This window comes from Coregonus clupeaformis, chromosome 31, assembly GCF_020615455.1.
Source record: "Coregonus clupeaformis isolate EN_2021a chromosome 31, ASM2061545v1, whole genome shotgun sequence".
NCBI lineage: Eukaryota > Metazoa > Chordata > Actinopteri > Salmoniformes > Salmonidae > Coregonus > Coregonus clupeaformis.
Window position 1 is genome coordinate 11,348,980 of NC_059222.1, and position 15,513 is coordinate 11,364,492.

At 45.4% G+C, this 15,513-nt stretch overlaps 1 pseudogene; it reads right to left on the bottom strand.

Annotated features, from left to right (window-relative positions):
• Window positions 1-2,392: 2,392 nt before the first annotated feature.
• On the bottom strand, window positions 2,393-12,113 carry LOC121547854 (annotated as a pseudogene).
• Between the last annotated feature and the right edge of the window lie 3,400 nt (window positions 12,114-15,513).

Below are 15,513 nucleotides of genomic sequence, written 5' to 3' on the forward strand. Positions count from 1 at the left end.
CTAATGATCCTAAATCAAATAAAATCAGAGCAGCCGTGGTGCACAGAACACAGTGTTGGAGTTCATGCTACTACTGTACATAGGCCACCTGATGTGAATGTATTGCCAGATGAATGCTATTGAAGGGTGGTGTTGTTTGTTATGCTAATGAAATAGCCAACTAATTCAGTCATACCACAGAGTATAAACGATTAATAATAACCCACCGGGCACAAACTGGTTGAATCAACGCTGTTTCCACATCATTTCAACAACAGAAATCATTGTGATGATGTTGGATCAACATGGAAAACTGACTGGATTTGCAAAAAATTCATCAACGTCAAGGAATTTTGAAAACATATTATTTTCACTCAATCCCTTCAAACCTTCTTTTCTTCCTCCTCTCTCTTCTTCAGCTCCACTACCTCATAGAACTCAGTCTACGTGCGTGTTACTAGCTCCTCAGCGCTCTCCTCTCCGTCGCTCTCCTTGGTGTCCCTGTCCTTGCTCTGCTCTGAGCGGCTGCGCTCCTTCAGACGCATCTCACGGTGGCGCGCCTCCAAGATCTTCTCCCATTTGGTCTCCCACTCAAACATCTGACCAAAAACACACACAGGGTCAATTCAATAGTACAGATAGGTGAGGCGAGAAAAGAGTAGAATAGAGTGGGTCTGTCACGATCGTCTAAGGAAAAGGACCAAGGCGCAGCGTTGAACGTGAACATATTTATATTTATTTAATGATCACACGATCAAAACAATAAACGAAAAACGTGACGTCTATGGTTTAAACACAAACCAACACGAACAAAATCCCACAAACCCGAATGAAAAACAGACAGTTTAAATATGGCTCCCAATCAGAGACAACCAACGAACAGCTGACACTCGTTGCCTCTGATTGGGAGTCACTAAGGCAAACATAGAAAACAACAAACCAGAACCCCCAACATAGAAACACACCACATAGAACAAACACACCCTGGCTCAACAACTAGAGTCCCATAGCCAGGGTGTGACAGTACCCCCCCTAAAGGCGCGGACTGCGACCGCGCCTCAAAAAGAGCAAAACAGGGGAGGGCTGGGTGGGCATACCTCCTCGGCGGCGGTTCTGGCTCCGGACTTGACCCCCACTCCTTTTCTAACCCCCCAAAGTACCCCTGGTCCGGTCTGGCCCTGCTGGCCGGAGCTGGACCGAACACTGGTAGAGCGGATCGCTCCAGCTCCGACATGAAGCCTCTGACCGGTGCCGGACCAGCCACCGGTGGAACAGCCACGGGCCGTGCCGGACTGACGACGCACACCACTGGCTTGGTGTGGGGGGCAGGAGCGGGCCGAGCCGGGCTGCCGAAGCGCACCCCTGACTTGGTGCGGGGAACAGGCACGGGCCGTGCCGGACTGACGACGCACACCACTGGCTTGGTGTGGGGAGCAGGAGCGGGCCGAGCCGGGCTGTCGAAGCGCACCCCTGACCTGGTGCGGGGAGCAGGAACGGGCCGAGCCGGGCCGACGAAGCGCACCCCTGACCTGGTGCGGGGAGCAGGAACGGGCCGGACCGGGCTGACGATGCGCACCACTGACTTGGTGCGGGGAGCAGGAATGGGCCGGACCAGGCTGACGACGCGCACCACTGACTTGGTGCGGGGAGCAGGAATGGGCCGGACCGGGCTGACGACGCGCACCACTGACTTGGTGCGAGTGGCAGGAACAGGCCGGACCGTACTGGGAACACACACCACTGGCCCTACGTGGGGATCAGGAACAGGCCGGACCGGACTGGCAACACACGCCAGTACCTCTCGCCGTGCCTCTACAACCTCCTTCCCCCTGGTGACCAGTGACTCCCGTAACCTGGCGTCCTTCTCTGCCAATCCGCTGGGCCGCTCTGCCGCGGTCTCCTGCTGGCCCGTCGTCCACGGCGTTAGCCCCCCCCTAAAAAATTTCTGGGCGTCTCCCCTACCCGTGGACCAGGTCTCCATGTCCCTCGCCAGCCTTTCGCCCTTCTGCCACAAGGTCAAGCCCTTCTCCTCCTCACTCGGCTTGACCCAGTCGAGGAGGCGAAGGAGATCTGTTAGGGATCTCCCTGGCGATGGCTCCTGGACACGCTGCTTGGTCACATCTTGGTGGGATTTTCTGTCACAATCGTCTAAGGAAAAGGACCAAGGCGCAGCGTTGAACGTGAACATATTTATATTTATTTAATGATCACACGATCAAAACAATAAACGAAAAACGTGACGTCTATGGTTTAAACACAAACCAACACGAACAAAATCCCACAAACCCGAATGAAAAACAGACAGTTTAAATATGGCTCCCAATCAGAGACAACCAACGAACAGCTGACACTCGTTGCCTCTGATTGGGAGTCACTAAGGCAAACATAGAAAACAACAAACCAGAACCCCCAACATAGAAACACACCACATAGAACAAACACACCCTGGCTCAACAACTAGAGTCCCATAGCCAGGGTGTGACAGGGTCAGGGGTTGTGCTGCCTTGCCAACTCATATGGTCATTGTCATGTCACGTGACAATGATCTGGGACCAAGCTAGGGAAGAGATGGATGTGCTGGGTTAGAGGGGGTCTTTCACCGCAGTGGCCAGGGCCTTCTCGTTCCTCTGGAGGGTACACAGGCCTGAGGAGATCTCCAGCAGGGTAGCAGTGCCTAGCTGAGATCCACAGGCCATGAAGCGCCCGTTATCCTGCACCTACTGGCTGTACAGAGCCTCATCACACACCTAGAAAACAATAGAATATAACTTTTATGTCTATCTGAGGATGGACATTTTAATTTGGCATCATCATACAATAATTCTACCAACGATAACAACACAACAGAAAGGGGTTTCACATGGTCAATTAGACCTGGCAGGTGTTGAGTAAAGGCTGGATGAGGTGTTTGATAATACTTTCAGACTGAGTGTGGGGTCGTTCTGTTTGAAGAGGAAGTCCCAAATGTCTAGTGTCCCGTCCATTTTGATGGTGAAGAACACAGAGGGCCGTACTTGACTCCAGCTGCCTTCTGACAGATAGGCTATATGGTATCTACGGCAACCAACAGAGGTCATTTTACATTAGGTCAATATTACAGGAGGGGAGTTGTATGCCAAATCACTGGTTATACAGTACCAGTCAAAAGTCTGGACACACCTACTCATTCAAGGGTTTTTCTTTATTTTTACTATTTTCTACATTGTAGAATAATAGTGAAGACATCAAAACTATGAAATAACACATATGGAATCATGTAGTAACCAAAAAAGTGTTAAACAAATCAAAATATATTTGAGATTTGAGATTCTTCAAATAGCCACCCTTTGCCTTGATGACAGCTTTGCACACTTTTGGCATTCTCTCAACCAGCTTCATGAGGAAGTCACCTAGAATACATTTCAATTAACAGGTGTGCCTTCTTAAAAGTTAATTTGTGGAATTTCTTTCCTTCTTAATGCGTTTGAGCCAATCAGTTGTGTTGTGACAAGGTAGGGGAGGGGGGTATACAGAAGATAGCCCTATTTGGTAAAAGACCAAGTCCATATTATGGCAAGAACAGCTCAAATAAGCAAAGAGAAACAACAGTCCATCATTACTTTAAGACATGAAGGTCAGTCAATACGGAACATTTCAATAAATTTTAAAAGTTTTAAAGATCCAAGATGGCGTAGCAGTGCGGTCGTGTTTTCTGTAGTGTCCTCATGTAAATAGCCAGTTTTTTTGTTTGTTTTTGTCTTTTTCGTATATATTTCTCAATCTCACTTTCCATTCTTTAACTAAATATACTTTCCTGCAACCCGCCTCACCCAATGTGGAACGAATTCTATGATTTCTTCCAAAGAATCCAAAGATTCAGAAATGTCCATTCCCAACTACAACATTTTCCATCTAGATAGAACTGCCAAAGGGGGCGGAGTTGCAATCTACTGTAGAGATAGCCTGCAGAGCTCTATCATACTATCCAGGTCTGTGCCCAAACAGTTTGAGCTTCTACTTCTAAAAATCCACCTTTCCAGAAATAAGTATCTCACTGTTGCCGCTTGCTACAGACCCCCCTCAGCCCCCAGCTGTGCCCTGGACACCATATGTGAATTGATTGCCCCCCTTCTATCCTCAGAGTTCGTACTGCTTGGTGACCTAAACTGGGATATGCTTAACACCCCGGCCGTCCTACAATCTAAACTAGATGCCCTCAATCTCACACAAATTATCAAGGAACCTACCAGGTACAACCCTAAATCCGTTAACATGGGCACCCTCATAGATATCATCCTGACTAATTGACCCTCTAAATAAACCTCCGCTGTCTTCAACCAGGTTCTCAGCGATCACTGCCTTATTGCCTGCGTCCGTAATGGGTCCGCGGTCAAACAACCACCCCTTATCACTGTCAAACGCTCCCTAAAACACTTCAGCGAGCAGGCCTTTCTAATTTACCTGGCCCGGGTATCCTGGATGGATATTGACCTCATTCCGTCAGTAGAGGATGCCTGGTTGTTCTTTAAAAGTCTCTTAAATAAGCATGCCCCATTCAAAAAAATCAGAACTAAGAACAGATATAGCCCCTGGTTCACCCCAGACTTGACTGCCCTTGACCAGCACAAAAACATCCTGTGGCATGCTGCATTAGCATCGAACAGCACCGCGATATGCAACTTTTCAGGGAAGTCAGGAACCAATATACACAATCAGTTAGGAAAGCAAAGGCTAGCTTTTTCAAACAGAAATGTGCATCCTGTAGCACTAACTCACTAAAACTTTTTGGGACACTGTAAAGTCCATGGAGAATAAGAGCACCTCCTCCCAGCTGCCCATTGCACTGAGGCTAGGAAACACTGTCACTACCGATAAATCTACGATAATCGAACATTTCAACAAGCATTTTGCTATGGCTGGCCATGCTTTCCACCTGGCTACCCCTACCCTGGCCACCAGCTCTGCACCCTCCGCTGCTACTTGCCCATGCCCCCCCCCCCAAAAAAAAAATCTGGACCCCTACAAATCAGCTGGGCTAGACAATCTGGACCCTTTCTTTCTAAAATGAGCTGCCGAAATTGTTGCAACCCCTATTACCAGCCTGTTCAACCTCTCTTTCGTATCATCTGAGATCCCCAGAGATTGGAAAGCTGCTGCGGTCATCCCCCTCTTCAAAGGGGGTGACACTCTAGATCCAAACTGTTACAGACCTATATCCATCCTGCCCTGCCTTTTGAAAGTATTTGAAAGCCAAGTTAACAAACAGATCACCGACCATTTCGAATCCCACTGTACCTTCTCCACTATGCAATCTGGTTTCCGATCTGGTCATGGGTACACCTCAGCCACGCTCAAGGTCCTAAACGATATTATAACGCGATCGATAAAAGACAGTACTGTGCAGCCGTCTTCATCGACCTGGCCAAGGCTTTCGACTCTGTCAATCACCGCATTCTTATTGGCAGACTAAATAGCCTTGGTTTCTCAAATGACTGCCTCGCCTGGTTCACCAACTACTTCTCAGATAGAGTTCAATGTGTCAAATCAGAGGGCCTGTTGTCTGGACCTCTGGCAGTCTCTATGGGGGTGCCACAGGGTTCAATTCTCGGGCCGACTCTATTCTCTGTGTATATCAATGATGTCGCTCTTGCTGCAGGTGATCCACCTCTATGCAGACGACTCCATTTTGTATACATCTGGCCCTTCATTGGACACTGTGTTAACAAACCTCCAAACAAGCTTCAATGCCATACAGCACTCCTTCCGTAGCCTCTAACTGCTCTTAAACGTTAGTAAAACTAAATGCATGCTCTTCAAACGAACGCTGCTTGCACCCGCCCGCCCGACTAGAATCACTACTCTCGGCGGGTCTGACTTAGAATATGTGGACAACTACAAATACCTAGGTGTCTGGTTAGACCGTAAACTCTCCTTCCAGACTCACATTAAGCATCTCCAATCCAAAGTTAAATCTAGAATCCGCTTCCAATTTCGCAACAAAGCTTCCTTCACTCATGCTGCCAAACATGCCCTCGTAAAACTGACTATCCTACCGATCCTTGACTTTGGCAATGTCATTTACAAAATAGCCTCCAACACTCTACTCTCAAATTTGAAATTTTTGGTTCCAACCACCGCGTCTTTGTGAGACGCGGTGTGGGTGAACGGATGATCTCCGCATGTGTAGTTCCCACCGTAAAGCATAGAGGAGGAGGTGTTATGGTGTGGGGGTGCTTTTCTGGTGACACTGTCAGTGATTTATTTAGAATTCAAGGCACACTTAACCAGCATAGCTACCACAGCATTCTACAGCGATACGCCATCCCATCTGGTTTGGCCTTAATGGGACTATCATTTGTTTTTCAACAGGACAATGACCCAACATGTGTGTAAGGGCTATTTTACCAAGAAGGAGAGTGATGGAGTGCTGCATCAGATGACCTGGCCTCCACAATCCCCGACCACAACCAAATTGAGATGGTTTGGGATGAGTCGGACGGCAGAGTGAAGGAAAAGCAGCCAACAAGTGCTCAGCATATGTGGGAACTCCTTCAAGACTGTTGGAAAAGCATTCCAGGTGAAGCTGGTTGAGAGAATGCCAAGAGTGTGCAAAGCTGTCATCAAGGCAAAGGGTGGGTATTTGAAGAATCTCAAATATAAAATATATTTTGATTTGATTAACACTTTTTTGTTTACTACATGATTCCATGTGTTATTTCATAGTTTGATGTCTTCACTATTATTCTACAATGTAAAACAAATTTTTTAAATAAAGAAAAACCCTTGAATGAGTAGGTGTGTCCAAACTTTTAACTGGTAGTGTATGTATTAGAACCTAAAAAGAGTGTAATGTATCCATCTGTGAAGTAGCTATATCATTGGTCTGTATTATGTTGTTTCAGAGGGACCCTTTACTTTGTCCACATGATGGACGACTCCTTGATGTCTTCGGACCAGATGCGGGCTGTCCAATCGGCTACAGTCAGGAAGTTCTTGAGGAAAAAAGGGTTCCTTTGCAGGGCGTAGATTGGGCCATGAGGACCGCTGTACGTGCACACTATCTTCTTTGCTAGGGTCTTGGCCTTTCGGTTACAGGAGACCATCAGCCCTTGCTCTGTCCCCACCATAAACTTTGTGGGCTGAATAAGAAAAAGAGAAAACATCATGTTAAATTTGAGGTCTTCCTTACGTACAAATACAAATAGATGACATACTGGATCTCCCACTTGGACCAGTTCATACAAGAAGATGTTAGGTGAATCCATACTCTTAATTAATCAACAGTGAAACAACAGAGGGATAGTCCAGTCTAGACAGCCTCCTCACCATAGTGGTCTCAAACTCCAGGTTGCCCTTCTTGTTGGGGTCCAGTACCAGCCTCTCTGTGGGCTCGCTCATCTTACAAATGTCCCACCACAGCACATTATAGACAGAGAGACAGAGACCAGTGGTCAACTCAGGCCGATCAGTCAGTCTCCTTGCCTTCAATAGACAAATTATGACATAACTTCTGGCTACGGCCAAATGGCAGTTGAAGGTCAGAGAAAGTGCACCCATCCCGGACCAAGAGTATCAGACTTCACTGCCCATGAGCCCTGAGCGTTTTGTGCCTCCCTGGCCTATTGTGCCTGCTTGGCTTGAGAAAGGGATAAGGTGACAAAGGCTTTTATTGCTTCTATTGGAGGCTTGGCTCACCTGGTCATCCGTAGAAGCAGAGAAGGTATCGGTTCCAGTCTTTGACTGCAACCAGATGACTTTGTAGACAGGGTCTCTGTGGCTGTGCTCTAGTGTGGACATCTCCACTGGCTGGCTCCCCTTGCAAGTGTCCCAATAAGCTGCTCAGACAAAGACATTTTACTTAGTGTACTTTCACAAACACACATGCATGCACGCACAAAACACACGAATGACAAGAACACACAACTGAATTTCAGAATTTCATATTAACTGTCAGAGACTAAACAAATATCTAGAGGCAATGTACTTAAATGCTCAAAAGAGCATCTGGACAAATGTACAACAGAAATTTACAACAGAAAAAAATGAAACTTTAAACAGTAAAACCTTGGGATAACTGTGATTAATAGGCTACAAAAGAAAGAATGAAATAGCTGCAGTCTGAGAGTAGGTAGTATGTTGGATGACCTGACCATACCCCCAAAGTTCTTTACACTGCACAGTAATCTCCTCAGAACATTGTCACTGAGCTGACAGGAAGCATGATACAGCTGTTGAAGGACCCACCGATCTGGCCATTGTAGCTACCTCCGACCAGGATGTGAGAGTCTTTGGGGTTGTACTCCAGACAGATCAGTGGAGAGACATGTTTCAGGGTCATCTCTGGCTAATTGGGATTCTCTGAAGAGGCAAGAGGCAACAAAGGGGATTCTATTAATTACTAGACTTATAACTATCAATTAGAACTATCAATTAAGATGACAAATGAGTAAATATCACTGCCACAGCTATTGCAAATTATTTATTTTATTTCACCTTTATTTAACCAGGTAAGCCAGTTGAGACAAGTTCTCATTTACAACTGCGACCTGGCCAAGATAAAGCAAAGCAGTGCGATAAAAACAACAACAACACAGAGTTACATATGGGATAAACAAAAACGTACAGTCAAAAACACAATAGAAAAATAGAAAATCTATATACAGTGTGTGCAAATGTAGTAAGTTATGGAGGTAAGGCAATAAATAGGCCATAGTGCAAAATAATTTCAATTTAGGATTAACACTGAAATGATAGATGCGCAGAAGATGATGTGCAAATATAAATACTGGGGTGCAAATGAGCAAAATAAATAACAATATGGGGATGAGGTAGTTGGGTGGGCTAATTACAGATGGGCTGTGTACAAGTGCAGTGATCGGTAAGCTGCTCTGACAACTGATGCTTAAAGTTAGTGAGGGAGATAAGAGTCTCCAGCTTCAGAGATTTTTGCAGTTCGTTCCAGTCATTGGCAGCAGAGAACTGGAAGGAATGGCGGCCAAAGGAGGCGTTGGCTTTGGGGATGACCAGCGAGATATACCTGCTGGAGCGCATACTACGGGTGGGTGTTGCTATGGTGACCAATGAGCTAAGATAAGGCGGGGATTTGCCTAGCAGAGATTTATAGATGACCTGGAGCCAGTGGGTTTGGCGACGAATATGTAGTGAGGGCCAGCCAACGAGAGCGTACAGGTCACAATGGTGGGTAGTATATGGGGCTTTGGTGACAAAACGGATGGCACTGTGATAGACTACATCCAATTTGCTGAGTAGAGTGTTGGAGGCTATTTTGTAAATGACATCGCCAAAGTCAAGGATCGGTAGGATAGTCAATTTTACGAGGGCATGTTTGGCAGCATGAGTGAAGGAGGCTTTGTTGCCAATATCCCATACAGTGGGGAAAAAAAGTATTTAGTCAGCCACCAATTGTGCAAGTTCTCCCACTTAAAAATATGAGAGAGGCCTGTAATTTTCATCATAGGTACACGTCAACTATGACAGACAAAATGAGGGGAAACTTGCACAATTTTTCAGAAAATCACATTGTAGGATTTTTAATGAATTTATTTGCAAATTATGGTGGAAATAAGTATTTGGTCAATAACAAAAGTTTCTCAATACTTTGTTATATACCATTTGTTGGCAATGACACAGGTCAAACGTTTTCTGTAAGTCTTCACAAGGTTTTCACACACTGTTGCTGGTATTTTGGCCCATTCCTCCATGCAGATCTCCTCTAGAGCAGTGATGTTTTGGGGCTGTCGCTGGGCAACACAGACTTTCAACTCCCTCCAAAGATTTTCTATGGGGTTGAGATCTGGAGACTGGCTAGGCCACTCCAGGACCTTGAAATGCTTCTTACGAAGCCACTCCTTCGTTGCCCGGGCGGTGTGTTTGGGATCATTGTCATGCTGAAAGACCCAGCCACGTTTTATCTTCAATGCCCTTGCTGATGGAAGGAGGTTTTCACTCAAAATCTCACGATACATGGCCCCATTCATTCTTTCCTTTACACGGATCAGTCGTCCTGGTCCCTTTGCAGAAAAACAGCCCCAAAGCATGATGTTTCCACCCCCATGCTTCACAGTAGGTATGGTGTTCTTTGGATGCAACTCAGCATTCTTTGTCCTCCAAACACGACGAGTTGAGTTTTTACCAAAAAAGTTCTATTTTGGTTTCATCTGACCATATGACATTCTCCCAATCCTCTTCTGGATCATCCAAATGCACTCTAGCAAACTTCAGACGGGCCTGGACATGTACTGGCTTAAGCAGGGGGACACGTCTGGCACTGCAGGATTTGAGTCCCTGGCGGCGTAGTGTGTTACTGATGGTAGGCTTTGTTACTTTGGTCCCAGCTCTCTGCAGGTCATTCACTAGGTCCCCCCGTGTGGTTCTGGGATTTTTGCTCACCGTTCTTTTGATCATTTTGACCCCACGGGGTGAGATCTTGCGTGGAGCCCCAGATCGAGGGAGATTATCAGTGGTCTTGTATGTCTTCCATTTCCTAATAATTGCTCCCACAGTTCATTTCTTCAAACCAAGCTGCTTACCTATTGCAGATTCAGTCTTCCCAACCTGGTGCAGGTCTACAATTTTGTTTCTGGTGTCCTTTGACAGCTCTTTGGTCTTGGCCATAGTGGAGTTTGGAGTGTGACTGTTTGAGGTTGTGGACAGGTGTCTTTTATACTGATAACAAGTTCAAACAGGTGCCATTAATACAGGTAACGAGTGGAGGACAGAGGAGCCTCTTAAAGAAGAAGTTACAGGTCTGTGAGAGCCAGAAATCTTGCTTGTTTGTAGGTGACCAAATACTTATTTCCCACCATAATTTCCAAATAAATTCATTAAAAATCCCACAATGTGATTTTCTGGAAAAAAAATCTCAATTTGTCTGTCATAGTTGACGTGTACCTATGATGAAAATTACAGGCCTCTCTCATCTTTTTAAGTGGGAGAACTTGCACAATTGGTGGCTGACTAAATACTTTTTTTCCCCACTGTATGTGGGCAATAACTATGCCCTGCTGCCATTGTTGTTGTTATGTAACTGTAACACTGTTGAACGATAGGTTAATAGAGGTCAGGGAGGCACTTGAAAACGTTGATGGTTTTGACTCCTCCACCACCTCCTCCTCCCCTTCAAAGTACTCCTGGTAGATGTCGATGGCATTGTTCTGCTTGATGCTGTGCTCCATGTTCTGTGTTCAAACGGAAGGAACAGAGGAGGGCTGTGATCAGAGATGGAGAGGAACACTCTTGTTACTCTCTCCCTTTCAGAACTGGTAATTTTCTCTATCTATCACACTACTGTAGCAGCTAAGAACTGGCTGCTGTAGGACATATTATTTAGATTTGATATAATGTATAATGTCATATGCTAGTGACTAATTCAATAAAATGATATTGAAAAATCTCTATGATGTCTGACACACTCACACTGCCCAGCTGCATGATGGTGTTGAAATAATGCTCGTCTTTCTCCACTTTCTTCCTGAAGCGGATGGTCTGCTCCATCTCCTGAGGGTTGACGTCCTTGGGCCAGCCTCTCTCCACATGGTTTATCCCCCTGGTCTCCGACTCAAAGCGCTCTGTGTTCACCTACAAAGAAAGGGCCAGGCAGGATTCAGCACACACCATACACTCAAGGCTGTAGTGGCCTAGTTACAGACAGACAGTCTGTCTGAATAAACAGTGTTGGATTGAAATGTACATAGGCTGCCAGATGCGGCTTATTATCTCATAATGAAGCAGAAGCTGTTTTTATCTAACACAAACTTTGCTGATATCATGACACTCAACATACCCAATTAAAACTGGTGTGTGTTGCTTAAGTCTTGTGAAATTGTTAGGTTGTGTAATAAATGATAATACTGCTACAGGTATCAAGGAACGCTCAAATAATTGTACTAGTGTTGTGCACCACTGTCTTCCATTCTTATGTTACAGGTGACAGGTTGTTAGTACATGCTCACCTCATGCTCAGACATCTCTTGTGTGCACTGTATGGCGACATCACAAGGGTCTCTCTCAATGAAGTTGGCTGCCAGAGAAGGATCACAGAGGATGTCCACATGCAATTCAGAAGGCCTATTAGACAAATTACACTGTTGACCAAACTCGTTGCGCTTCTTGGTGTACACATGAACTATCTCCATTGTGAGTGCAGTTGGGAAACAGATAGGAGAGAGAGTTTTGATACAGGTTAAACTATGGGCCTACTTGTTTATCTATCAACACAAGTCAAGGATGAATTCACCTGATGATGTAATTAACACAAACAATAGAAAAGATGCACAGTGAGTGGATGAATATAGCACAGTACAGGGACACAGTGTAACTGCCCTTGATGAAAATAATTAACCCTAAAGGGGAGGGGAGGTTACCTGCAATGTGGCAATGTCAACCAAATTGAATGACAAGCTTCCAAATCAGTCAACATCTGTGTCTCGGTTTGCTTTGTCTCAGTTAACTTTACAATGTAACCAACTTGTGATGGTTAGCCTAACTAGCTAGCTACCACGTTACAATATATATTTAGGGGGAGTAGAACAGTGCAGTTCTCAGCTTGCTAACGTTGCCGGTAGCTAAACTGACTAGCCAGTTATCTAACGTTTGCTAGGCTGACAATACATGGGGTAGCTAGCTAGCTATTTAGGTAATCAATCATCACCAGCCAGAGTATCATGTAACTAAATTAGCTAGCTAGCTAACATGGCATTCTTATTGTTTTGAATGTTCAAACGACTGTCAATAAACTGACATCATATTGCAATATTCCTACCTTTCCCCTTGGGGATACAAAATAATGAAATGTAGCGTCAAAACGCCCGTATCTCCAAATGTTTGGATTTCCCCAACTATCAAAGCAAACACACAAAACTAGCAGTAGTTTACCGTATCCTAGCAACATATCCCCTGCCCGGTGTGATAGGACCGCCCACACTAGGAGAGCGTTTCCAAAACTCGGTCCTGCCTCCCCTCGCACTACACAGCTGATTCAAATAATCAAAGCTTGATGATTAGTTGTTAAGTCCTCATTGAGGACCATGTATGTTGCATTGATCCGATCTGTAATAGACCATGGCAGTACAGCGTATGGTTCGCAGCCCGGACCTCATTGGAAAGGCAAGATGTCGTACTGGGGCAAGGACTCAGAATATGTAGTGGGCGTTTCGGACCTCCCCAGTGGCTGCACTACAGGTGGAGATGGGGGATTTGCCATTGCAGATTAGGAGACAGCAGCTGGCAATGAATTATTGGGTCAATTTACAGGGACATGGGATGTATAGCCGCTTTATTGTTATTTTATTGTTACTCTTTATGAAAACATTTTTACTTTAGTTTATTCTGTAAATATTTTCTTAACTCTATTTCTTGAACTGCATTGTTGGTTAAGGGCTTGTAAGGAAGCATTTCACAGTAAAGTCCACTGTCCACACCTGTTGAATTTGGCGCATGTGACAAATACATTTGGTTTGATTTGATCCTGCGAAAGGGATTTTACACGCATGCTGGGAACATGAGCGAAGACAGAACACGAGGTTTGGGTGGGTGGGTAATACCCAGGCGAAGGAGATGGGACTGTAAGGAAGGGAGTTTAGTCCAATGGTATCTATTTCTGTAAATCCACCATGGCTACTCCTGCCTCCAGTAGTTGATCTAGAGGTGTTGTAGAGACTACAGAAAGAGAGGGAGGGTGTTAATCCATCTGATTTGTTTAAGAGACGTCTGGATACTGTGTAATAGGATTTTTGTGGCCATTTACACAGATGGTTCAAAAGATCCAAGGACAGGATGTACTGGGTCAGCATTTGTAGTGCAGGAATGTGGGGTGGCAGTCAGGAAACGTATTACAGATAATCTGGCTGTATATACAGCGGGGCTGATGGCCATACTGTTGGCCTTGCAGTGGGTTATTTGCGCTGATTCATGTGCAGTGTTAATGAGTCTCCAGTCCTTTAGCTCATGTAGCAGACGAGGCCTACTTTATGAGGTATTACAAACCCATGGCAGGATTAGACAAATGAGCATACAGATAATATTTATTTAGGTCCCAGCCCATGTGGGGGTGGAGGGGAACGAGGCAGTTGATGCACTGGCTAAACAAGCACTTAGTAGTGGGGATGTTGTAGTTTCAATGAGCAAGGCAGAGGCAAAAAACCTGATATGGACAGTGATAGTGCAGAGATGGCAGGAGCAGTGGAATAGAGATAAGGGAATGCATTTATTTCAAGTACAGATGAAAGTCGGGGAGGGGAGGACGGCAGGAAGGGACAGAAGAGAGGAGGTTATTTTTACAAGACTAAGGGTGGGACACATCCAGTTGAATAAGACCTTAAATGTGATAGAAAAGCATCCAACAGGAAAGTGTGATTATTGCCAGGAAACAGAGACCGTGGAACATGTATTGCTACAGTGTGGGCAGTATCAGAGGGAAAGAAAGAGGCTGAGATCTAGTATGAGGGAGAAGGGGATACAGGATATTCCCCTTCCCCATTGGAGTAAACTAGTGAACAACAACGCTTACAGGAAACTGTTTAAAGAGTATATTGAGTAGAACATCATTAGATATAGTCTCAAATATTTTATATTTTTTAAGAGCAATGGGGCTGGCAGGTAGGATTTACTTTCTCCCTGTCTCTGGCCCACACTCCAGTACTGTAGCGGTAATGTACCATAACGTTGGATGCCAACCGCCGATAAACCCCGCCGAAGAAGAAGATGAGTTGGTAATTTGAATAAGCTGTGTAGTGCTAGGGCAAAAAAAACTAGTGGCGGCCCCAGGACCGAGGGACTGCTGAGAGTAAATCTAAAGAACGCGTTAGTATCATCCCCCTCTCTTTGCAAGTTCAGCTGAAGGCAATGTTGAAGTTCTCAGAATCCCAGTGCACGTCCAGAGTGATTGAGGAGAAAGGATTAGAAAATGGTGTCCCTTGAGAGGGCAAGAACAAGATGGGTGTCAGAAGTGCAGTATTATCATAAGGAGACGTATCCTTGGAATATGGAGGAGGAATGGAGGGAATAATAGAAGCAGAGGAGGTCAAAGAGAGGGAGAGGGAGGAAGAGGGTGAGCTTGAATTGGTTAAAAATGGTGGAAAAAGGGAGATGGTTTGTTAAAGAAGAATGGTAGAAAGAGTAAGCAGAGTGAGCTGTACGCCGGATGATTGAAGACAGGAGGAGAAATGGAAGTGAGTGAGGGCGACAGTGTCGGAGGTGGTAGGTGTGGTAATGTTTTCAGAGCCAGAGGCTTGCACCGAGGGTCAGGATAAAGATTAGTCTGTGAGAGTAGGAGTGACATTTTTAGAAAAAGTGGACCCTTGCCTTTTGGCTGATCCGTTTCAGGGTGGGTGAAAACAGAGTTTGGTGCTGCAGAATCGGTGAAGGTAACCACAAGTGGTCTTGTGATAATTGTTTGTGTTTCTGCTGGTCAGAAGAAGTAGGCGCTCCATGTTAAACGAATGGGGACAAGAGATGTGAATTGTTTTGCTCTCAAGAAAAGGTCACCATTGAAAGGAGTGATTACTGTGGTAGCGGTAAATGTGAAAGTTGACCAAC